The sequence below is a fragment of the Ictidomys tridecemlineatus genome, chromosome 7 (genome assembly GCF_052094955.1).
Source record: "Ictidomys tridecemlineatus isolate mIctTri1 chromosome 7, mIctTri1.hap1, whole genome shotgun sequence".
Classification (NCBI taxonomy): domain Eukaryota; kingdom Metazoa; phylum Chordata; class Mammalia; order Rodentia; family Sciuridae; genus Ictidomys; species Ictidomys tridecemlineatus.
In genome coordinates this window covers 12165041-12190620 of record NC_135483.1, presented here as the reverse complement: position 1 = coordinate 12190620, position 25580 = coordinate 12165041, and the positions used below count along the sequence as shown (strand labels likewise).

Below are 25580 nucleotides of genomic sequence, written 5' to 3'. Positions count from 1 at the left end.
TTGGATATAAACTGAGGAGTGGAACAGGTGGGTCAAATGTTGGTTCCATTCCAAGTTTTCTGAGGAATCTCCATACTTCTTTCCTTAATGGTTGCACCAATTTGCAGTCCCAGCAGCAATGTATTACTTTTTCTATGATTTTATATATATATATATATATATATATATATATATGCATGTATGTATGTACTTTACATAAATATATATGTTTAGTTGTATGTTTTATATATAAATTACATAAACTCATTTATATAAATTATAATTATCTACAAAATTGTATAATGTATTACATAAATGTGACTATATAGACACATGTTACATGCATAAAATATGTGAGATATGTGTGTATATATATCCTTCTAATGCATATCTTTGAGTGTCTATTATGTGTCAGGCATTGTACTTAGAAATAGGAAGTAAAGAAAAACAATATTTTTCCCTCAAGGAGTTCCCAGTAGACTGAAAAAAAAATTGTCAATAATAGTTCAGTGCCTAATACTAGAATAAAGACAGAAAGTTCAGAGGCTGATTGTGCAGATTTAAAGGCAGGGATTAGGTAGAGGAAAGAGACCAGGATGGGTACAGAAAAAGGTTTTAAAGACTGGGTTATATTTCATTGTATGTAGAGGTTTGAGGGTCTGCGTCATGATCCACACGGTCACTGAAGGGTAAGAAGAGACTGGGAGGCAGCTGGCTGAGTGGGCACATGCAAAAGCACAGAGGCTTGACCATGCACGGCAAGTTCAGGCCACTATGAGAAATCCATAGGGTCCAAGGTCAGAAGGGAAAACAGGGTGTTGTGTTTCTTGGTAAGTTTCTTCTAGGTGAATGAGAGGGTTCAAGCCGGAAAAAGACATAATGAGGGTACATTTTTTTGAAGGTTACTCCAAATGTATAATTTCTCTGCCATTGACTCCTGACATTTACCAATGTTTAGATGGTGTGTGTGTATGTTAGGGCTGTTATCACCATCTGTGACCAAGGAAGTGCAAGTACTATTAGGGTTCCACTTATGTAAAGCAAGTACAACCCAGTCATTTCCCTAAAGGATTTTTTAAAATTATTTTTTAAATTTATATATGACAGCAGAATGCACTATTACCCCTAAAGGATTTTTGTTCCTGTGCCAAGGATTGAACCCAGGGGTGCTTAAATACCAAGCCACAACCTTTTTTATATTTTATTTAGAGACTCGGTCTCACAGAGTTGCTTAGGGCCTCACTGCTGAGACTGGCTCTGAACTGCTGGGATTACAGGCATGTGCCACCATGTTCAGCCCTTAAATGATTCTTTAAAGATTATTGAGGAATATACCAAACATAACTTGAGAATTTTTCTAATCCCCGCTAACTATTCCTTGCTACATTTATAGTACGAATGTCTTGGCCCTTTGCTCCCTTGATGGAGGGTATTTAGCAACATAAAGTATCTTTCCAGAATCATCTCACTAACACCTATTATGGGCTGAAATCATCCATAGAATTGGAGGTCATTCCAGAAAAAAATGGGCAGTCTACCTCCTCATATTGCAATCAGGTAAGATTGGGAGTATGTCTATGGTCACACAGTAAATTGCAACTTAAATGTCTCTCTCTCCTCTCTCATCTATTTATGTATCAGAAAAGCTGTAAAACCAAATTAGAAAAAATTGAGGGAAAAATGTCAGGATTCTACCAGTCTAGGCCTGTTATTATTAACATGTTTGTGTGTTACTTCCTGTCTCCCTCCTAAACATATTTATGTTTAGGTGAAATTAGTGTTTAAACAATCTTATATCCCTTTTACAATTAACAATGTGTCTTGGGAATTTCTTAGGCAGTCCCAGATTGTAAACAGGAATTCTAAGGGTGCTGTTGAAAACACTCTGATTAAAAGGATCATGAATTATATATTCATTAAATTTTTGTTAAGCAGCTGTGTTATTTTCTAGTTTTCGTATTTAACATAAGTAATATAATTATAAAGAGCTTTGTAAATGCTTTTTCCATGAAAAAAAAAATATGGCAGATTCCTTATAACAGAGCTGCTGAAGCTAGAAAAATATCCGTTTGAGTCTGGAACCTGAAGAGGATGACTGATCTTACTTTGCTAAGACAAGTGTGAGAAAATGTATTGGCTCTTGAAAATTATTGATAAAATATTTTCCAAAAGTCTTCTAGCAATTTATATGTGTGAGAGTACCACCTTCAGTACAGGGCTAGGAATCTTTGCTGACTTTATTACTGTTTTTATTATTGTCATTGTTATTGCTAAGGTGTAAAGATATATGCCATTTTTTTTTTGCATTGATTTCCTTCAGGCTTCAAGGTAACTGACAAAAATATTGGAAGGTATTCGGTAAACAAATACAGCCAACCCTCATCTTTCACTACACACGGGAAATTGGTTGCAGGCTACCACACCCCTTCAGATAACAAAAATGTGGATATTCAAGTCCCTATGTAAAATGCTGTAGTATTGTATTGGCATATCACCTACACACACACACACTTCTATAGTCTTTAAATCATTTCTAGGTTACTAATAAAACCTAATAAGATGTAAATGCCATGTAAATCGTGGTTAAAATGTACTGCTTAGAGAATAATGACAAAAAATGTCTGTAAAGTTCTGAACATTTTCCTTTTTTTTCCAAATATTTTATGCAGATGTGGAACCCCCAGATACAGAGGACAGACAGCATTTTTTGAAAACATGTCTGGCACAGTTCCAAAGCATCTGCTTAGTCCAACAGCCTGGCCACCATTAGTAAAGTCATTTGAAAATTCTCTCCAAAGGAGGGTGGGTGATTTCAATGGATTCATCCATTTAGTCAATAGGGAGATTTTTACCAAAAGTTTACAATGTGTCAATGCTATGAGAGGGACTGGGCCATACTGGTGCATAATGGTTTCATTGGGATTTACTGTAACTCTTAACTGAAATTTATTTTAGTCCTATGATTTTTGTTTGCTTTTCTTTCTCCATCATGTAGAAGTAGTTACATCTCTATTTCCAAGTTTAATTACGACATTGTGTTGCATAGCCAAACAGTATTAAACTTTGGAGTAAAACACCTAGTTCATTTTTCAGGTTATATTTGTTCTGTTTAACCTTGGAAAACTCTTCCCATATTCTACTTTATCTAAGATATGAGAATTAAACACCTACCTCCTAGGACTATGAGCGGATAGCAGGACGAATATTAAAACACTTTGTAAAGTCTACAATTCTATAAAAGATTATTATTATTATTGTTATGGTTTAGATATCAGGATGTGAGATGTTCCCTAAAAGTTCATGTGTGACACAATGCAGGAATGTTCAGAGGTGAAATGAATAGATTTTGAGAGCTGAAACCTAATCAATGGATTAATCCATACGATGGATTAATAATTTGAGTGGATTAATGGATGGCAACCTTAGGCAGTTAGGACTGGGTTAGTGGAAGCAGGTCACTAGGAGCATGCCTTTGAGATTTATATTTTGTCCCAGGGGCTTGCTCCCTCTTTCTGCTTCATTAATGCCATGAGGGGAATCGCTTTCCTCTGCTGCACCCTTCTGCCATGATGTTGTCCTTCACCTCCAGCCCAGAGCCATGGAATTGGCTGACAAACTTCTGAAACTCTAAAACCATGACTTTAAAATAAACTTTTCCACCTCTAAATTATTTTTATTGTGTCCTTTGGTCACAAAAGTGAAAAACTGACTGCGTTAGTTAGCTTTTTGCTGCTGTGACCAAAAGACCTGACAAGGACAATTTCAGAGGAGGAAAAGGACATGGAAACAAGGAAGGAGAAAGAGCTTTCTGCTCACCAGGGACAAAATATGAACACCAAAGATGAGCCGCAGTGACCTGTTCCTTCCAGCCACACCCTGTCTTCCTACAGTTACCAGAGTTCATCCAATAAAGTGTGTTAATGCACTGATTAGGTTAAGGCTCTCCTGACCCCATCACTTCACCTCTGATTTTTTTTTTTTTTTTTTTGCATCCTCTCACACCTGGACTTTTGTGGACACCTGATCACTAAACCATAACGTTCCACCCCTGGCCCCCAAAAGCTCATGCCTGTTTCACAGTGAAAAATATATTTAATCTATTTTCAAGAGTCTTCACCTTCTTAATAGTTTCAGCAATTCCCAGAAGTTTAACTTCAGAGTCTCCGAGAATCAAGTCAAACTCTCAGATATTTTCCCCTTTTAAAGACCAAGAGCGAGTTATATGTAGATCCGGTGTAGAAAGGCACAGAGTAAATATTTATATTCTACAAGGGAGAAACAGGGGCACAGAAAGAAAAAATTGAACCAAAACATGACTGAAATTCAGCTGGGCCAACAAGTCCTGTACCTCTGCATCCAGCTTCGGGGACATAGTCCTGGTGATGTTCTCTCCAAAGGGTTTCGCCTCTGTGACCTTGCAGCCCACACGACTGTCCTCTTTGCTTTTTTCTCCTTATTCCTTCAACCTTCCCAGGCAGACATTGCATGTCACTGTCATCTCTTAGTCTCGGGGATCTCCACTCCAGCTTTGTCTTCCTTCTCACATCTTTATGCATCCCTTTCTCCGGGGAGATTGCAGGGACTCAGATCCTGTGGTCCTCTGCCTGGTCTCCCAAGCTTTCCTTTGAAATCTTGATGGAAGGCTCCCTGACCCCCAAACTTTAGCATCCCGCATGCCTGTAGCACCAGCACCACACAGTTGATGGAAAATCTGCCACGGTCTCAAGCAGTCGCCAGAGATCCTTGGACCACAGCACAGTAAAACAATTTCCTAGGTCACCTGTGCAAGTAAGATGCCCTCATGATCTCCTCTCAGAGGAATTTTTACTTTTACACCCTGAGACCGAGATGGGGTGTGGTTTTGCTAATTTCTGAGATGCCCTGAAGCCATCTTTCCTATTGTTTCTAGGTAAAGTATTTAGCAACATCATTTTCCTGGTTGTCATCTCTTTAACAACCACACCTTCTTTAGCCCCATTTTTACTTGCACTTCTCTGGTCAAACTGCAAATTCTTCAAATATTTCTGATTTGCTTTCCAGCTCCTAATTAGCATAGTAAATTTGGCTGAAATATGCCAGCAATATCTATCCACTTCCTAAATGCTGGGTGTCCTTGAAATTTTCTCCATCAGATTAATTAGTTCATCATCTTTAAATTCACCCTCATAGGGGCTGGGGATGTGGCTCAAGCCGTAGCACGCTTGCTTGGCATGCTCCCCTGTCATGCGTGCGGCCCTGGTTCAATCCTCAGCACCACATACAAACAAAGATGTTGTGTCTGCCAAAAACTAAAAAATAAATAATAAAAATAAATAAATAAATACACCCTCATAGAAAGTCTCAGGATATAAGCGCAATGTGGAGAACTTCTTAGTCAGAATGTAATATGAACGGCCTCTATTCCAATGTTCCATAGAGTCTTCCTTTTTCTCTAAAATCTCTTGAACACAGTCCTTACTGTCCACAGTTCTATTAGCATTTTGGTCTTCTGAGCTCTCACCAGAATCACCCTAAAACATTTCCATCTTGCATCTCTCAACTTTTCAAAGTTCCTCCCATAAATTACAAAGCTCCAAAAGCTTCTGAACTCCATAGTCAATTTAGTCACCCTGACAACCCCACTCCTAATATCAATTTCTGTTTTAGCCAGCTTTTCCCCCACTGTGACTAAATGAACTGACAATTTTAGAGGAGAAAAATTTTACTTGGTAATCAGGGTTTCAGATGTCTCAGTCCACAGATGACTGACTCCAGTGCTCTGGGCCCATAGTGGAAGGACATGGCTCAGAACATAACAATAAGGAAGCAGAGAGAGCTTTCTGCTCACCAAGGACAACATATATACACCCAAGACATTTCCTTTGTGACCTACTTCTTTCAGTGATATCCTGCCTGCCTACAGCTACTACCCAATTAATCCATTTAAGAGAAGTGATGGACTAATTAGGTTAAGGTTCTCAGAATTCAATCATCTTCCTTCTAAACTTTCGTGCTTTCTTATGAGCTTTTGTGGACACCTCATATCTAAACCGTAAACATTAATACGATTACGATTCCTGTATATATTCCTAATAGATGAATTGAGAGAAAATAGTTTGATCTTTTCAGAGACAAACTTCCAAACCTGTAAAGCTGGCATCCAGGGCTTGTGGTACCATGAAAGTGAGAAACTTTTTAATTAAGCAAAGTCAATGGGTTAAGATAATGAGGATCTATGTCTCAAATAGAAATGCTTTTTACATGATTTTGCTCTTTCATTCAAGTGAGTTATCCAAAGTTGTAGCATCATGTTTTACAAAGTATCAATTTTTCTATTCTTGATCATCTTTTACAAACTGTCCCCCGACCTACGCCAGCTTCAACTGCATCCTAAATATGCTCTGTGCCCTGCATCCATGTTCCACTCTGGGTTCTGACTGGGTTTATTGTGGGTCTAATCTTGGAGACTAGGATAAGAGGACCTTAAGAAACAATAATAGATAGTAAGACAATAAAACAATAACAACAGAATTCATACTGAGAGAAAGATGAACAACAGAAGACCCATCAAGTGGTTTTCTCTGAGAAGTGTGTATCCCTGATTCCTGCCACCCCTGTGGAGTAAGACAGCAATGGAGTGAGAAAGCCCTTTGTTTTCCAATGCACTCGTTTGTCAACACTGATTCCAAGTTAAGAACTCATTGTTTATCTGAGATGTGTCTGGACACTCCAGTGTGTTTCTCCTACAATCAAGCAAGGAACATTTGGCCCCGGGGGTTTCTGGCTCCAATGGGCGTCTGCTGTGGCTTCCTCCTCCTGAGAAAGAACTCCGCATTTCCGCTTCCCTTCCAAGGAGGCATGTGAAAATGAAGAGCCATAAAACAACATAAACAGCCGAAAGAGTACAGTCTAGCCCTCTCTGGCCTCGGGAGGCCATGTTGGCTGGGCTTCCTGTGCTGGCTAAGAGATGGTTCAGGAAGAGGGGGCGGAAAGTTCTCATTTCTTCTCCTCTGATGTTTTTCCCCTGGCTAATGGCTCAAGTGTCCTTCCTATGGATATAACCGATTTTACTCAACTCAGCTATTAATTGTTAGCTTTTGACACTTTTTGGGCCTGTGAACATTTGAATAAATTAAACTCATATCCTTTATATAAAAGCTTAAATTTCATAAACAGCGTTATGGTTTTTCTTCTTTTTCATTTTTATTCAAATGGATAATTTGGGAGTCCAGAATATTGCTCGGTCGTATAGTACGTACTTAGCATGTGCAAAACTCTGGGTTCCATCCCTAGCAATACAAATAATAATAATAATAATAATAATAATAATAATAATAATAATAGCAATTTCACATACTACCCTTTTTTACCTCTCTTCTGTCTTCTATTTTTTCTCTCTCTTTTTTTTTCTTTTCCTTTTTAGCTTGTCTTTTCTATAGATCCCAAGGAAGAATAAAATGATTTCATGCCACATTATAAAAGAGAAGAAACTCGTAGATTCAAACACTGGAGACATTCTCTCAAATAAGTCAGTTTTAAATTCCATCAAGTCCAAGGTATTAGGTGTTCATTTTCTCCCAGTAACTCCACTGGTAATTTTGAGGCAGAGATGAAAGGCATAGGAGAGAGAAGACTATACACACATAGAAACTCTTTGAGGAAGAAACGAAAATGCAATTTGATTCATGTTATAACAATGTACACTGCTTAGGGAACACACAGGCAGAAGCCTTTTTTTCAGTCTGGAGGGTTCCAGCAAAACTCTTATACTAAATGCCTGGACTGACCCTGGCTGAAGAGTACAGGGCTGTGGTTGTCAACCTGTTTCTGGTTGAGACCAACAACACATAATTGATTTTACATGTTTATTGTGAACACACAAACGCATGCATATTTAGACAAGTTTCATAAAACCATACTTACTGTGCACAATGTACTCTTACATTTTTTCTTCTTTTCTGTTTCAAATACTTTAGATGCCAGTTGAAACTTATTAAATTGGGCTTCCTTGAGAAATGAATGGAAAGACACAAACATACCTCTCCCTGCTGGCCCCTGCTGCCAGCTTGAGAATCCTCAAAATAAATGGGCTTTAGAGTAACACAGAACTGGTTCTGAATGTTGGTATTGCCAATAAGTAGTCTCAAGATTCAGGCAGTTTGACTTTTTATGAGTCTGGGAATTTGTAAAGAGAAAGTGTGAAGTGGAGATCATCCACCCTAGGTAGGTGGTTGTAATTATTAAAGGTGATAATACTTGTTAGAAGCTTAATAGAGTGAGAACTCTCGATAGCTGGGTAAGGCAAAGAGTCACTGAAGGGAGCAACCTGGGCTTACTGAGTCTTTTGGTATTCCCCATCCAAATAAAGAGATCAGGCCTCACAACAGGCATGCCTGCATGTTTACTGAGTGTGCAGAAAGGATAAATAGGAGAGATTACCACAGCTCTGCCCCCAGACATGGTGTGTGCATGAGTATGTGTATAATTGCATGTGAATGAGTGACTGAATATATCTGTGTGTACATGTGCGTGAGAGAGAGAGTTTGCATTGGGTGTGCGTGTGTGTGAACTTTAATTTTGAACTAGGGAGACGGTTGAAGGAGCAGTTTCAGTACAGAGAATAAATTAAATTCCCCTTTATTCAATATTGTTTTAAGCAATCCTTCAGAGCTCCTCTTAAATCAACAACCCCAAATCTTTCCAGACACCTTCCTTTTCATAATAGACAGAGCCTGTCTGTGACCTTGACACACTCAAACCCTTTCTGGACTTGTTCTTATGTGTGGAGCATATTAGACTATAGTAAGATGTTCAGAAACCCCTTTAGAAAAGTGCCAAAAGTGTAATTTTTAGAAGATACTGATATTTACTTATGGTTTATATATATATATATATATATATATATATATATATATATATATAGAGAGAGAGAGAGAGAGAGAGAGAGAGAGAGAAAGAGAGAGAGAGAGAGAGAGAGAGATGTATGTACTTATATAAAGAAAGAGAGAGAAATAAGGATCCAGATACACTGTACTGTTTAACACCAATTCAGTTAACTGTGATTTCGTTTCCACAATCTTAGTCCTGTGTTATCCACTTCACGTGCATCTGCTCGTGTAAGACTCATGATCCCTACAGTCACTGTTACTCTCCCGATTACATAGATGCTTTGCCCAAGTTTACAAAGCTAACAAGTAATTCGGCAAGTATTCAAATTGAAATGCAACCATATCTAAATATCTATCTCACTGTAAACCCAATGAGGAAACCCAGGCCTATGAAGACCATAATTGAAAACTCTTTGTTTTAGATGATTTACTCCCCAGTATGCTTTCACTGATCTAGCAAACAGTGACTCCACGAGGCTACAAATAAACCACCAATTTTTTAACTCTTTTTCACATACAAGGAAATCTATACATATCTGCTGTATTTATATTAAGGTGTACTTATGTGTGTTTATGTATGCATGCATATGTATATATTTATTTTATATTATTTCTATTTGTGTATATAATATATATGCACATGACTATATATTCATATATAAGTTTATGTATTCTTATATCCCTGTATTTACACATTTATGTATAAATAAATCACATAGGCTGAACATACATGAATAAAATATATGCAAGATGACAAAACATATATAGAGTGAACTAGATGAATATTGCCATATTACAAAATCAAATGTGCAATGGACAAGTGACATAGCCAGAAAACACCTCAATGTCATCTCCTTCGAGATGGTATTTGGAAACACCACTACTCCTCCAAGACTGGAGAAGAGCCAGATGTGGGAAGTGATGGTCCCACCCAGTCAAGCTTCTGTTTTGCAAGCAAAGATGAAATATAAACCCTAGATGACAAATGGATCTGCAAACCCTCTTCATTGACCCGCATCCTTGCCATCATGCAGGGCCTTCTGCTGGGGTTGGAGGTCACAGGACTTTCTGTTTGTAATTCTGGGTAGCACCCTGAGATACAGTAGAGAGCAATTTATTTTCACTGAAACCCATGCTTAGCTCCGGGGGAACAGGATTGTTAAATATAATGCATATTTACTATTGTGCCTTGAACGAGGATTAGTGAAGAAGAACATTAACTTCTTCCATGTGGCTCTTGAGTGCTGGTGGTTAATTTCCTCTCCATGCTTTAAGATGATGTTGTGGTTAAAGAGTTAAAGGCTAATTAGGCCCTCCATCAAAAGCAACACGACCAGGTTGCAGACTCCCTTCCACAAAAACACCTCTACTCTGAGGCTTTATCCACGCAGTTTGGTTTCCAGCCTCTTATTGGAGTTTGCCCTGATGGGGAAGCCCAGGAGGTTTGTCTCCCAAATGTGCTTGAGTCTGGGAGTGAAAGCTGGGATTCACATTAAAAAGCAGCTTGTGATGGTCTGTTTCGGTTGTAGGCAGTAGAGAGAAAGCTGCAAAGGGAGGGAGCCAGTCTCAGTAGCTGTATGAGAAGCGCTGAGGAAGGGAACAGCTGGGGCCATAATTCACTGGCCTCCCTTACACAGCTTTATTACAGGAGGGTAATTAAACAGGCTGCCTTTTCCCCACTTAAGAATTAGAAACTACAGGGATAATAGATTTGAATCTTCAAAGTGTTACAAAAATAATATAGGCCAGGCTTCAAAGCATTGGCACTGTGCCTAGCACACAATAGGACTTCTAGCACACAATAGGACTTCCACCATTAGTTGTTCCCTCCTCACTCAGAATGGCTTTAGTTTCCAAGGACTCATTCGAAAACCAGTTTCCTACCAACCACTGAGTCATCTTGGTCAATAATAGCAGTTGGCACTTGTGGGCACTGTGAATCCCTTACTACGTGTAATGTATGAGTCTGCATAACTTAGTTGTACAAGTCATGCATTGCCTTGATGTAATGACTGAATAAGACAGTAAACTTGAAGATACTTTGCAAATAATAACATATAAGTGCTACATATTTTAAGATATCCTATCATCATCTCAGTAAAACAGTAAACCAATATAGATGGTTGAAAACACAATGAGTTCATTAGAAGTAGGAGAGGACTGACATTTGTTGAAAGCCTCTTAGACTGCTAGTGTGTTCTTTTATTAAATGTATGTTGTCTCGTTTTGACATGTTTATCAATGTATAAAAGAACCAGTGAGACGAGAGAGAATTCAGTAATACGTCCACGTGACTGGCCTGGAGAAAAGTTTAGGTAGAATGAGAGGCCATAGTTGACCAAGTCTGGGCCTTCTTTTGCCATTTCCGCATGTGGTTTATGAGAACACAGGAGATTTGCCTCTCTATGGAATTTGGTCATGCAATAATAATTTTGCTTTTCTCCTTCAACATCAGTGATTAAAGAATCTACCCCATACAGAATTGTACTATTGAAAGGCAAATATTTTCCCCATTGCCTATGATTTCTTGATTTAAGAGTCAGTCCACTGGGCCGGACCCACTGTACACACTTGGTTTACAGACCTGGTGTTGGCACATCCCCTATTGACAAGTCTACAGGAAAGAAAGATGAATCTCCCACGCAGCCAGGTGTCAAGCTGGGCAGGGTCATGCCTAGGAAGAACCTTCAAAAGTTCTTTACCCTAGAGAGCATAAGCTTCAGAACAAAACTTGGGTTTGAGTCTTGTTGTTATTTTTACTGTGTGATTATTAGCAAATAATTTTCCTCATCGGAAATGGGATTATTACATCAGTCTCATAATATTAAACAATATGTGGCTATCACATAGACGAGGCTAAGTAAATATTGATTTTCTTCCTACCATTTCTCTTCTAGAACAGGAGTTTGGGATTAATGCAATAGAAATCAAATGCTTTTCCATTTCCCTGGGCCTCAGGAGTGATAGGATGCCTTCATACTGGAGTGGAATGCTTGTCAGAGAGGTTAGTTTCCTTCTAGGGCACAAGGACAATCTGTAAGGAGGGGTCCCTGAAGTTATACAAGGTTATGAAAGAATAACCTTGAAACACATCAGTTTGGGGAGTTAAAGGATGAGCGATGGCTGGGTCCATGTGGTGGCTAAAATAGTGGTGATAAATGGAAGTGGGGGTGCTGTGCTGGAAGCTGGCCTTGGTTTTCATCCTGGTCTCAGGAATCCCCTCCTGTCCAGGCTCTTGGACGCCCTTTGTGTGGAAGCCCCTCTAGGTACCAGCACGGCTCTCATTCATGAAATAGATTCTGACTTGATCCCTGTTTCATTTTTCCTCTTTGCATGAGGAGCCTTTGGCCGACGTTTATTAGGAAATTGATGTAATTTAGGGCAATCAGGAGACACTCCAATCAAATTAAACTCCTTCCAGATCCATGAGCAACACAAGCCCTTTTATGCCTCGGGGCTCGGCTTATGTTTTCCCTCTGCCCGGGAGTGTGTCCCTTTCCTCATGGGGCTCATCTCCAGCGCCTGTACCCAATCCTTGTCCTCAGGCCTTGGTTTTTCAGAGAATTGCTCTGCGACTCCCACCTCCCCAAGCCCAGCTTGTGCCCTTGCTGCGCCTTTACAAGCATTCAAGATCGCAGGGTCTGGGCACCGTGCCAGTCCTTGGTGCCCTCTCCTCCTGTCCCCAGGATGCTGTGCCCTCGGGAGGACTTGGTCCTCATGCTCCCTCTGGGTCTCAGCCCTCAGCCCCAGATGCAGCTCAGAACAGGCCCCGAATGATGTTTCTGCACTTGAGTTCCTGAGCGCGGGATGGAGGGAGTGTCCTGGAGCGGGTCACCTCTGTGCCATGCGTCAGGAAGAGCACTGAAGGTGAGCCACCATGCTGGTGTGTGTGTGGGGGGGTCCTTCTCAGCTTCAGTTGTCACTAGCTAAGTCACCTGTAGGCCACTTTGATTTCTTATGCCTGAAAAAGTTTACATATTATTATCTCGAAGGGCTTCAGGATCTGAATCAAGCTGGTGCCCTGGTGCCTGCTTGGTGGAGGGGAGTGTCCCCACCTCCACCACCAGAGTCGTGAGGGGCTGTGTGAACACCCAGCCTCGAGGACCAACAGGGCTGCTGGGGGTCCTTGGTGGACACGGGCTCTCCCCCTGGTCTGCTCACCAGCTAGAAGCTGTTGCAGGTGACCTTCACCTCCAGGAGCCCACTGTTCCAGAGGCGGTGATGTGAAGCGGGGACCGGGGTGTGCACTTCTCCTTCCACAAAGACGGTGGCTGCTCACCGGGCGCAGCCCGTCAGGGAGAAAGGCCTCTTTCCGAGAGGGCCTGCGGCTCTGGCGCTGGGACCCTGGGCGTAGAGGTGATTCATTTTCCCGTTTTCAAGGCTTCAAAGCCACACACATGCAGTGCCTCACAGGAGAGAAGCACACGCCCTCTCTGGTCCCCTGCAAAGGCTCCGGTGCCACCAGGCGCCCTCAGAGGTGTGGCTGTGCTCCTGGCAGTTCTCTGGAAACGGACCGGTTCACACCTGGCCCCCTGGCACGCATGGGGCTGAGAGATCTTGGCTGTCACCTGCCAAGTTCTATGGGGGTGGGGGGTGGGGGGAGTGTTTTCCATTTCAAAGGCAAAATGGTGGGTCGAGGTCTGGAGGTTTCTGGTGTTTTGCTTGTGAGAGGCCCCTCCCCAATTATGGATTCCAGTTGTGATACAAAAGGAACAGAAGCCTGGACTTGACTTGGTAGATCTTGACTTTCTGAGGGAGGGGTGGGGCCTGGGGGACAGAGCACTGCCCTGGAGTCAGGCAGGTGGCCCCTGTGCTCTGGGCAGAGGTGGCTCATGACTTCCTGCTTGCTGTGGAGAACTGGGAGTCTGTGCTTTTTTCCCCATTTATTTACAGTTCTGCTCTGGGATTTTGGAAATCTGGAGCATGTCTCCATATTTCATATAGCACTGGTCAGTCCGCACATACCTGTCATATGGGGGAAACTTGAGCTTTGGGTGAGACAAATACAGCTTCAGTCTCGGCTTTCCTCTTACCAGCATGTGACCAGGGACACACCTCTTAACCTCTCTGAGCCTGTTTCCTCATTTTGTAAAATGATTCTTTTCCAAGGGGTTGTTTGGAAGTTTTTATGAGAAAACATATATGAAGTTTCTACATAGCATTGGTCAACTGGGACTTTTCTTATTAATATCCTGCATTTGTAAAATGAATGAGAGAAGTATCTACTAAATTATTTTTCTGTGTACAAGAAGGCAATAAATTGAATTTTTAGAAGTCATCATTTATTTTTTTCTAATTTTGCATTCATATCTTTTATTGTCTTGTCTTCCTTGGGGAAAAACAAAACCCTACTGGGTGGCTGACGGCTTAAACATCAGGATAACAAAAGAAAAATCTGTCAAATTTTGGTTCCTTACATTTAATCTATAGAAGTTTCACATGACTTACAATAAAATTGCATACTGAATAGAATTGACATATGAAGATATTTAAGAACAAAAGAAACACAGATGGAAGAGAATGTAATTGTATCAAAAATGAAATTATATAGTGATTGCTGAGCTTTTCATGTGCTCTGAGCTCCCCAGAAGCAGAAGCAAAAAGAGAAACGTGAGGGATCATTAAAAAGTCTCAATGCCTGTCCTGTAAACACTAGTTCTTGGAAAGCATCACAAAATCCCTACAAGGTTAAGAACTGAAGTAGAGTTGAGCCTTTCCTAGTGTCCACATCTACCAGGAGCAGATCGTAGTTCATTTAACTAGAGATGCCACAGTCTTCCCATGGTTTTGTGCTCAGGATGGGAAGTGTCCCACCATTTCCATCCAGCACCTGGCTGTGATCATCATGTGGAAATAGAGAATCCTGGCGTATTCACCACCAGCAGAGCCAAGAAGATCCTGCTAGAAAGACCCTGAGGGGCTGGAGCACAAAAATGGGAAACAGAAAGATCACGATATCAACAGGAAATGGCAATAGTTGTTGAGTGGATGCTTAAAGATACCACAATTTTATCTAATGCATTTCATTTCATAAAACCTCTTTAATGTAAGGACTATTACATACTCCATTTTACAAACATAAAACTGAGGCTTGGACAAGTTAAATAAGTTGCCAGACGTCCATATTACCATCTAATAACTGATGTGAGCAGTATGGAGCCCAGACCTTTTGTTCCAGACTCCAGAGTCTCAATACAACACTCCTGAGGGCTGTGGCTTCAAGATCCCATCAGGCTGAGAGAAAAGAGGAGACCCATAATGCTGGGAAAAGCCAGGAAGAAGAAAAGGAGAAATCAAGACATTGGGGTCAGGGTCCCACTATATAGAAAGCATTTTGCTTGTATGGGTATGGTTTACAACTGCATTCCTTTTTAAAGAGTCTGAAAAATCTCTCTCTGATCAGCTCTCAGGATCCAAAGCCTTCTAAGGAAGAAATAATAGTCCTCAAGATGAGGAAGGCCCCGGGGTGTGAGGAATGTAGTTCGAGGCCCCATTGATGGAAGAAAGAACATCTCTACCGGGTGTCCTAAAGATTATTCCCCTAATTTCGTGGAAGTGCAGAGCATACAACTCAAGCCAGGACTGTTAGCTCAACTCTCTGAGTATAATTGTGTATTAACATTAATATATAATATGGTTTCCAAAAACTTGAAAACAATGGATTAATTCACTGCTCAATAGAACAATATCTTCGACCAATAGTGATCAATCTAACTTACCCTTTCTGGGTCCTTCTGATAATTGCTTATGCTGAAATTTCTGGATGTCTCATATGATGGTAATGTATTAACTGATTGATTTGCACTTTGACTTGTTGTAGGAATGTTTAAGCAGCATCCCTAAAATATATCAAGTTTCTGTAAACGATCCAAAGAGAAGAAAAGAAAAAGTCAAAAAAAGGGGTTGGGTGGGAAATAGATTCAGAATGACCTCCCCAGTTGCTAAGGAAACCTCAAATTATTTCAAGTGTCTCAGCAGTCACTGAAAAACCAAACAAAATAAATAAAACAAAACGGGGGATGACATAATTACATGACCATGGGAGAAAGTACTTGTCATGCACATGCAGAAGCACTTACCATGAAACTGCTCTAATGTTAATGAAACCCTCTGCAAGACTGGTGGGATCACCTGTAACTGTGATAGAAATGGGAGGAGCAGCCATCCAGCCCAATGCCCTACAGCTGATTCAGTATTTAAAGGCAGGTATATATGGTTCCCAAGCCTGTTTATTTTATTTTATTTTTTATTTAAGCCTGTTCTTTATATGTCCTCTCTGTTTATGGAAAAGCCTCCATGTAACTATAACCTTGTCCTGTTTGTAGCTCACTCTTCTTCACCTTCCTTTATAGACACTCTAGGAAAAAGGTATGAGGTTTCAAATTGGTTACATTATAGCAGATTAGCCAGCAAACACTGAGGGTGTATGTGCTTTTGTGTGTGTGTGTGTGTGTGTGTGTGTGTGTGTGTGTGTGTTTTCAATACTCACATCAGGGTGAAATGCAAACACAGCTCTTCTTGGCCAAGAACCAAGTCCCAGTCCTCCTGGGATGAACTCCCTACAGGTTTTTGAACTAGTTTCTCAAATCTTTTATCTCCACCTGACACCTACTCTTGTGGAGAGCAGTGACAGTGACTGGGGGAACAATGTCTGAGATTGGGGTCCCTGATGACTTCATGGCTGTGGCATACTTGGTGACTAGGAAAGTTTCTGTGCAAAGGCATAGGATGCCTGGTTGCTATGGAGATGTCCTTCATGCTAGAGTCTTATCAGCTTCTACCTTATTCTCAGGCACAGCAGCTCCTGGGAATGAAGGAACTTTCTTGCTAAGGTAACCATAATGTTTCACCAGTTGTTGCTCCTAAATCTGCCCCTGAATTAGTATCTTAGAGCTGCAGGATGCTCCTAACATTGCAACTGTAGAATGTAACTGAGGAAATAGCTGTATACTGTTGCTAACTCTGTTACTTTCACGAATACAAATAATGCTTGCTTAGTCTTTAATCTGATTTAGAGACATATATAATAAAGATTGCTGGTGTAATTGTTTAGACCTGCTTCTCCATCAGAGAGGAGTGCTCCACCCAACCCCAGCTGTCTTATCTTCAAGATCTGCATGTGTGACTTTTTATTTCTTCCAGTCTCCCATCGCCCCTCACAGGATCATGATAGTTTGGCCATGCTGGTCATGGCATACTCTTGTGAAAGAAAACCCCTCACACTATAATTTTATAGACATAAATGAAGCTTTCCCCTGAGAAGGGTCTTCCACTTGCAGATTCAGGCTCTCCTTGTAACAACCCTATGGGCAGTCATGACTGATAACAACTTTGTAGTTGGCATGTCAACAATCCAGCTCCTGAAACACGTCTGTCTTTGCCCTTGTTAGAGACACACTGTGGTGAGTATAGAACATGTAGTGGAGCTTTACCATGCTTTCTGTGTTTTAATCGACTATTGTAGTTTTCTCACTATTCTCACTGTGAGAAAACCGAACTGGGGGCCTAGCTTCAAGGCCTATATTAGAAGAACTGAGCTAATAGGCATTTATGGTATGGATTTCATTGCTTTTGGTGTGTTGGTGGTCCATCATTCAGCTCCTTTCTAAATCACATCCCTGGTGGAGACAGATGCACGAATCATTGTACATATGATCTGGTGGGAGCTTGGTTCTCATGGCTGACTGCCTACTGCTGTTTTTCACAAGAAATCCCCTAGAACAATCAGGAGAAACTTGTGACCTCAACCAGCTAGTGAAAGCCTTGCTTCTAAGGACATGGGCCAGTAAATATCAGGCCACTATAGCAGTAGTGTTGGCAGAGCCATCCACCCCAGGGCTAATGCCCACACTGCCGGCTGGGTGCATCTCAGCACAATCTTCTACCCACGCTTATCATGAACCAAGCATTATGTTGCTTCTTTATTTGTATTACCCAACTCAATTCTAATGGGTCAGTTGCCCTAATAATCTCTATTCTTCCTAAAATCAGAGATGATGCTTCAGGTCTGTCTCTATACCTACGAAGACTGGCAGAGTACTGGGGGTGGGTGGGTAGAAAGGTAAAATGAGGAGTGGGAGAAAGAGCAGCCATGCAATGAGGAGGAGGGAAAGGACAGAGATGGTGCTCTAAGAACTCAGGTGGGCTTAAAGAGAATCGCTCTCAGAAGCAGCCTGGAACTCATTTCTTCCATGGGGCAGATAAACTATAGTGGACCAAAATTCCTCTCCTTTCCTCTATTCTTGCCCTCTGCTATGTAACTTTGCAGTGGGTCTTAGTAGCTCTGGTGTTGTTGTGTGGCTTGTTCTGACTCATGTGGTATCAAAAAGTGTGACCAAGCCCAGACTGGAAGGTTCATGGGGCTGGTTCCTCTCATGGTTCTGCCATTGCTGAGAGATATATCTGGACTCACCCACAGGAGCATAAACAGAACGAGGCTGCCTCTGTTGACCTGGTAAAAGCCATATTGGGTCAGTTAACAGCCCGTGAATCCCACGGTCAGCCTAGACAAAAACTATTGGACAACCAGTAGCTGGTAGGGGCTCACCAGTAAGCCCAGGTGAGATCACCAATGCCCCTCCCAAGTCCTCTGAGCCACACACACAGACCCAGCAGCAAGATAAATGTTTACTGCAGCAGGCCAGTGAGGCTTGTGGTTGTTTTTAGCACAACATTCTTGTGGAAATAAATGAATGATGCACCCCATAAAAAGCACATATAGAAATAAACAGAAAAATGGCCAAATGCAATAGCAAAACCATTGCCAGGCAGCCAGCTAATCTCAATCAGCTGCTTAATGAGTCCCTTCAGCTCACCAGACCAAAGCATGCAGGATTCAAATTAGTGCATCAATAAATTTACCTATTATTACATGTCACTGGCTGCTTGGGGACACTTGTCAGCTGTGAAAGCTGAAACGTTGAAGGTGCAAATGGCTCGAGCTTAGAATTTGTAGGGCAGAGGAGTGTTGTGATATGGGGCTGGCGACACGAGCAGGAGCCAGACAGATGAGTTTGGATGGTTTCCTGGAGTTGTCGGGATGCTCCGGGGATTAATGAAGTCGGTTGAATGAGTGAGATGTTCTGGGAATGATGGACATTTCCTGGCATCGCTCAAGTGAGGGTGGATCCCTTTTTTTACCTCTATGAAAAACTGGCTCTGTTAGGTGGTGAAATGCCATCTGCTGCTGCAAATTTTATTGGCCTTATGGGCTTTTATTTGAGGAATATTTGCCAGGTTATGTAGCATATAATCACAGACATAGGGCACCTTTAAATGGTGTAATTTTTCAAGGCAGAAAAAAGCCTTCTGTTACAAAGAAGACGGGAAGAAGACCAAATCAAATAACAATTATGAATAATACCCTACTCAGCCCATAACAAAAGGCTCTGGATTTTATAATAGGTTTCTGCCAAAGGCCATGTGTAATATTTCCTTGTTAGTGGTTCTCAACCACTATGAAATCCACAAAACCTCTCCCAGCTGTGGAAGACGTATCCTCTGTCCTTTCTCATTCTGGGATGCGTCCATAATGTTCAAGAAATAGGACTAGGTTTCCCGACTTGAATGACGCTAATAGTAATTTCTGAAGGCTTTGGAGTAAAAAGTAAGAATACCACAGTGCATAACTGTTTAAAAAGTGTCCTTTCTAAAGGATGTTTGGTGCCCTAAAGGTGGAAGACAAGACAGCTCTTCAACAGACTCTCTTTCAGGGACAGGAGTAATGTGGGAATTAAATTCATAAACAGGGTGAATGAATGAAATCACACTTAAACTTGAGGTTCAGAGCAATAACAAGGAGTGGAGTCAGTAGATGAATTTATTTCTGTTTTTTGAAAGTGCTTCACAGGACCCTGAACATGTGTGGGATGTTAGGAATTCTATGAATTCTTCATACATCTCTCTCCTCAAGCCAAGCATCCCTTCAGAGCAGAACTACTGTAAGTCTTGTCCTGCTAAGAATAAAATACCAAATGAGAAGAAGGTACCTTCATTTGCAGGTAAATGGATGGAGTTAGAGAAGATAATGCTAAGTGAAGTTAGCCAAACTCCCCAAAAAACAAATACCGAATGTTTTCTTTATACAAGGAGGCTGATTCATAGTGGGATAGGGAGTAGGAGCATGGGAGAAATAGACGAACTTTAGATAGGGCAGAGGGGTGGGAGGGGAAGGGAGGGGGCATGGGGTAATTAATGATGGTGGAATGTGATGATCATTACTATCCAAAGTACAGGTATGAGGACACAAATTGGTGTGAATGTACTATGTATACAACCAGAGATATGAAAAAGTGTGTTCTATATATGTAATAAGAATTATAATGCATTCTGCTGTCATATACAAATTTAAAAACTACATAAAAAATTCTAAAAACAAAAATGAAAAGGGCTGGGGATGTGGTTCAGTGGTTAGGTGCCCCTGGGTTCAATCATTGGTACCCCTCCACCAAAATAATAATAATAATAATAATAATAATAAGTGAGAAAACACATAGTACATCTACTCCTCCTTTCTTTTAAGTATCTACCAGATTCTTTGGGATATCTACCAATAGACAACTATGGGGCCAACCACTAAGACAGGCAATGTGCTAGGCACATGTACTAACTCATTAAATTCTCACAGTAATGCTTTGAAGTGGGTCCAGTGTTTAGCTCCATTTCAGAGATCAGGAACTTGAGGCTAAGGAAGGTGAAGAATGTTGCTCAGGATCACACATTGCACAAGTCCCTGCTCCCCTGTCAAACCCACAGCCAGATGGAACCAAAGCTCACAATTTAATCACCACACTCAAGAGTTAACACCTTCTGATAATCCATCTGCTCAGAAAGCAAAGTGCTGGTCACCTTCTAATTACAACAAAAGGGGTCAAGGCTGGTTTTTGCTGACTCTGACAACTCTGGGGAACATTCCAGCAAGAGGAAGCAGTTATTGACAATAATTACCTAGTAGTCAAGAAGCCTTTTAACTTGTTTCTAAATATTGGTATTCCTTTAAACTTTGCTATAAGTGCTTAGCAATCTATGGCTAGTTAAATTAAATTGTTTCCTAAATTGGCAAAGCATTATCTTTAATAGTAAAGGCATAATTACCTAGAAAGTTCACTATATTTCTACTCTTCTTGAGGAAAGGTCAGTCATTTAGTTCTTGAAACACTGGAGCAAGGAACTTGTGGGCACTTCCTACAATCTTACAAATATAAGTCAATAATGCAGTCACAAAAATCACAGAGACTACAAATGACCTAGAATTCATAGAAGTCACATCCAGAGGGGCCATAGCAGGTGGTTCTTGCCACTGCTGCACCTTTTCCTTTGTTCAGTAGGAGTGACCTCTGGGGTGCTTGTCATCCAAAGCTAAGGGTTAGAGCTCTTCTTTCCTCTGCATATATCCTTGCATTCATTGGAAAGTTTATGCATCTTTGGTGACACCTGCCCTTGCATTCTTGCTGGACAAATAGGTCAAAAAGAACATGTCCAGAGATACTGCAATATGTTTTGCTATTATTTAGGTATGTCGAGGCCAACATGAAGTCTTTTGCTACAGATCCCTAGAGAAGGAGGCAAATCCACACTGTGAGAGCCCACTCAGGGAAGCACAAGGGTTAGTCGGAAGGCAGAGGGAGAGGAAGAATGTGGGCAAAAGCCTTCATTATTGTTTCTATCAATAGGAACAGACAAATAGGCAAACAGGCTTAGGATTGGTGAATCTGAATAACCACAGTGGGCTCTGGGGTGTAGAGGCTGTCCTTAGTCACTAAGATACCTGGCCCTCAGGTGATCAGAACAGGTAGAATAGTGGCAGGAACTGTGGGAGCCCAGTAAGGGAGGTGGTTGCTGTGGATTGGTTGGTTTCCATTTGAAAGGCATGGCCCTGGCGTGCTGTGCACTATCTCTTGACATTGGCCAACCCCAGGAGGGGCTGTCCCTACAGGGCACCTGAAACAAAAGGCAAGGTGGATTCTAGAAAGGAAATGGAAGAGTTCCTCTTCCTGATGGGAAACGTGGCTCCCTGGTGTGTGTATGCAGAAGCTCCTTGTGTCCACACTGTATTAATCAGCTTCACAGAATCTCAGGATTTCCAATGGCCTGATATATTTTTCCAGGAAGTAAGGCTTCCACGTGGACGGCATTATAAGTAGTGTGTTCCCTGCCCGTCTTTCATTGTGCTGGCCTGGCTCCAAGGATTCCAGTTGAGGAGCACAGAAGTGGCTTATCAACTATTCTCCTTTCCTAGGAAGTGTTGATTCTGGGTGGAGTCGAAGTTTTAGATCACAGAGGCCATTATTTTAACCTCTCAGTGTCTGGTTCTGCTACAGGGAGGGCTGTGACCAGTGAAGATAATGCGTAGGAATCAGGAACAGGCTGCTTGCTAAATAACAGCAGGTGACCTGTCCTCCTTTAGACATGCCTGGGAGTTGTCCTTCCTTGAGTGTTTGCATTAACCAAATTCTTAAGAATATTTATTTATTAAGTTCCATATGCCAACACTAATCCAGGCACCTTGGGGTTATTCAAAGAGAAACCAAACAAAAAGCTCACAGCTTTAAAGACGGATCTTAGCAACAGTTCCAGGAAGGCAAAAACCGTACATATTCATTTGAAAATGCATTTGTTAATTCATTCTCCTGTTAGACTTGTGATATTATCTGACCCTTGAGAAAGACCTTGCTTTCCATTGCTCTTAAGAAATGCATCCAGGTTTACTTCACAGAATGGGGAGAAACTGTGTATTCAAGAGACAAGATAGTCAAGAATATGGGCCAAGGGCCACATATATTGGATCTCAAATTCCATCTCTGCATCTTATTAGTTCTAGGACCTTGTGCAAATTGCTTAACTGTCTAAGACTTAGTTCCTTCATCTGTTTAAGAAAATAATAATTTAAAAAAATTGTACTGGAAAGAAAGGAAATCAGAATTGCTGTCAGCCTATCTGAACAAACATGTTAATTATTTGAGGCTGCATCCCACATATTAAAGACTCACAAATATTCTTTATTATTATTATTATTATTATTATTATTATTATTGACAGTGATGTGTTAAAGTGAAAATCCCACAAATGTCCCTACCTGGGAGGTCCCTCTCAGTGCCAATTCTACCCCTTACTACCTGGATAATCTAGAGTGTATTTCTTAATATTTCTGAACTGGAAATAACCAAAGTGATATTTCAAAGATTTTCTGAAGCCAGCATGCAAAGAATGTGGGGTGCCTGTAACTTATTGGTTGGTTTCCAAAGTATGTGATAGTTACAACTATTAGTGTTATCTAGTGGTTAACTAATGATCATGGATTTAAGAGTATCAGCACCATATTTCTAAAGGAGAAGAAAATAAGGGCAGAAAGTGAAAGGACACTTGGGTTTCTTACCATGCTCCAGTTTTCTTGGCAGGTCCTGAGTGGCGGCCACTGGCTGCAGACTTTACAGGACACTGTGATTCCACACACTCGAACCACTGTTCCTCGGCCTCAGGCTCAGGACCTGCATTTACCCCTGTCTCTGCGGCTACCTATGACCACAATTGGAGAGAATCCAGCCTGCCTGGGGAGCCTCATGTGTAACTGTGTGTTCCTGGGTGTCTGCCAGGGAACTTGTTTTGCTGGAGGAATGTGTAATATGCTGAGATTCAGTGGGGCCTCAGGGTGGGAAGACTCTCAGGGCCAAGAGGACCTGGGGCCCAGGGAAGGATGCTAGGCAGCAGACTGTGCAATCAGGTTTTTGGTGAAGAGCAGCGACAGATATAAGCTCAGTTTAAAAGAATTCGCTCTAGCCTCCTTCAGAGTTGCTGAGAAAAGTCTGTGAATAAAACCAGAGTCCAAAGACAGGAAATAACAGGGGACAAAAAGTGAATCTAAATTCAGACAGCTGCATTAGCATCTTAATCTCTCCTGATCTGTAAACTGGGGGTCATGCTAGAGGGAGTACCACAGTTCCAATTTAAAGACCAGAGAAAGTATTTGCTATAACTTGCCTTCATCATGATGAATTGTGTTTTATTTGCCAGTGAGAATTCCAAGAAAATATGTACTCAAATATTGCTGGGAGAACTGTAACACAATTTATATACATGTGTGTTTATATAAAATTGTATATTAATAAATATATATGAATAGCTTGATATTCATTAGATATCAGATATGCAAATACTTAGTGCAATCCTATTGAGAATACCCATCTCTAATTGTCTAGCCCACTGAACAAGATTCATATGTATATAAGTATGGTAGTGACTGGGTGGTTGGAAAAACCACTGCTATGATTATGTATATACACATAAGTGTCTCAATTGTACCATTGTTTAAAGTGACAAAAACCTACAGAGAAAGTAAATAGAGAAAAGGTTGAATAATATGTGGCGTGATTGGATTCATAGCAGTTAACTGGGAGAAATGTCCTTAACTATGTCCTGACTCCACTTTCCTTGCCAATTGCCTCTATATCTCTTGACTGTTTTTGTATCAGAACTACTTAGAAAGCATTGATTGCCCTTGCCCCCCGACTTTATTTTCCTCATCTGTATAGTGAGAATAATAGCAATAGCTGTCTCATGTGTTTGGAGGTAGTTTAGATACCTACATATGCTAGAGAAGATGAAATATTTAAAGCAGTTCCTACATAATAGAAGGCTTTGTATAAGTAATATCTTAATGACTTAAAAGTCAACAAAACTCCAATTCATAAACCATAAAATAGGATAATTATATACATTTCTGGATCTATATTTGAGAAGTCTATCATACATGATGTTAACAAATTGTTGACTTTTGGGGACGTTTTTACCATTTAAAATTAAGAAAAAAATTGATTTCTGAAATATGCTTTAATTCCAAATTAACAGCAGAAAGCAATAAACTGTACCAAGAACACAGGTGAAGTGATCAAGCAATTTACAGAAAAGGAATTCTAAATGTCTGAAGGGAATAAAATCATGCTGGAAACACAGAAATGGACTTTGAACAATGAGACTTTGCTTTATCCCCATTAGAGTGGTAATCAGTGGAAAAGCTGGGCTATAGGGCTGACAAGATTTGGGGAAAAAGGAAATTTTATAAAGTCCTAATGGAGATTAAACAGTAAAAATCATTCTGGAACACAATTAAACAAATTTAGCCACAGTAGGTACTCCTCTTTCCTATGATGCCGATGGTCCAATCTTGTGTGTGAAGTCCAGAACAGTTCTTGCACATGTTCTTAAGGGATCATGAGCAATCCTATTTTTTCATAGTATTGTTTTTGGTAGCAGAGAAAGTCAACCATGGCAAATCTCCAAGGAAGCAAGTAGTTGATAGATGTCCACAAAGGCACTGTGGACATCAGTAAGGAACACTAACTAGATGTCTGTAACCATGTGGGTAGATTACCCCATGAAAATGAATGTTGAGTTAGAAAAAAGAAGTACAGGTAGGTAGATAGATAGATAGATAGAACCATTTATGCAAATTAAAACACACATATAAAACAATAGATATCTTACAAGATATAATAATGCTTCAGGGAATATATTAAGTGTCTTACATGTCTGAGGACTTGAGAATAGAATTGCACAACAAAGAACTGTGGGAAGAGGGGAGAGACACTCTCTTGTTACCTGCAGGCATAGCTATGCATACTATTGTGCTTAGGGTGATGAACTCAATTCTCTGCAGTTAAAGTTGAACTTTAAAGATGAAATTTTTTCTATATAAGTGTTGACATAATGTAAAAAAAAATTAAACATATTTGAAATTAT

At 40.7% G+C, this 25580-nt stretch overlaps 1 long non-coding RNA gene across 1 annotated transcript in view; it reads left to right on the top strand.

Moving 5' to 3' along the window:
- Positions 1 to 12365: 12365 nt before the first annotated feature.
- The window catches only part of LOC144365404 (uncharacterized), a 46618-nt gene continuing 33403 nt past the window's right edge, over positions 12366 to 25580 (top strand). The window contains exon 1 of the long non-coding RNA XR_013423788.1: positions 12366 to 12713. This is a non-coding gene — a long non-coding RNA (uncharacterized LOC144365404). The remainder of the gene's footprint in view (positions 12714 to 25580) is intronic.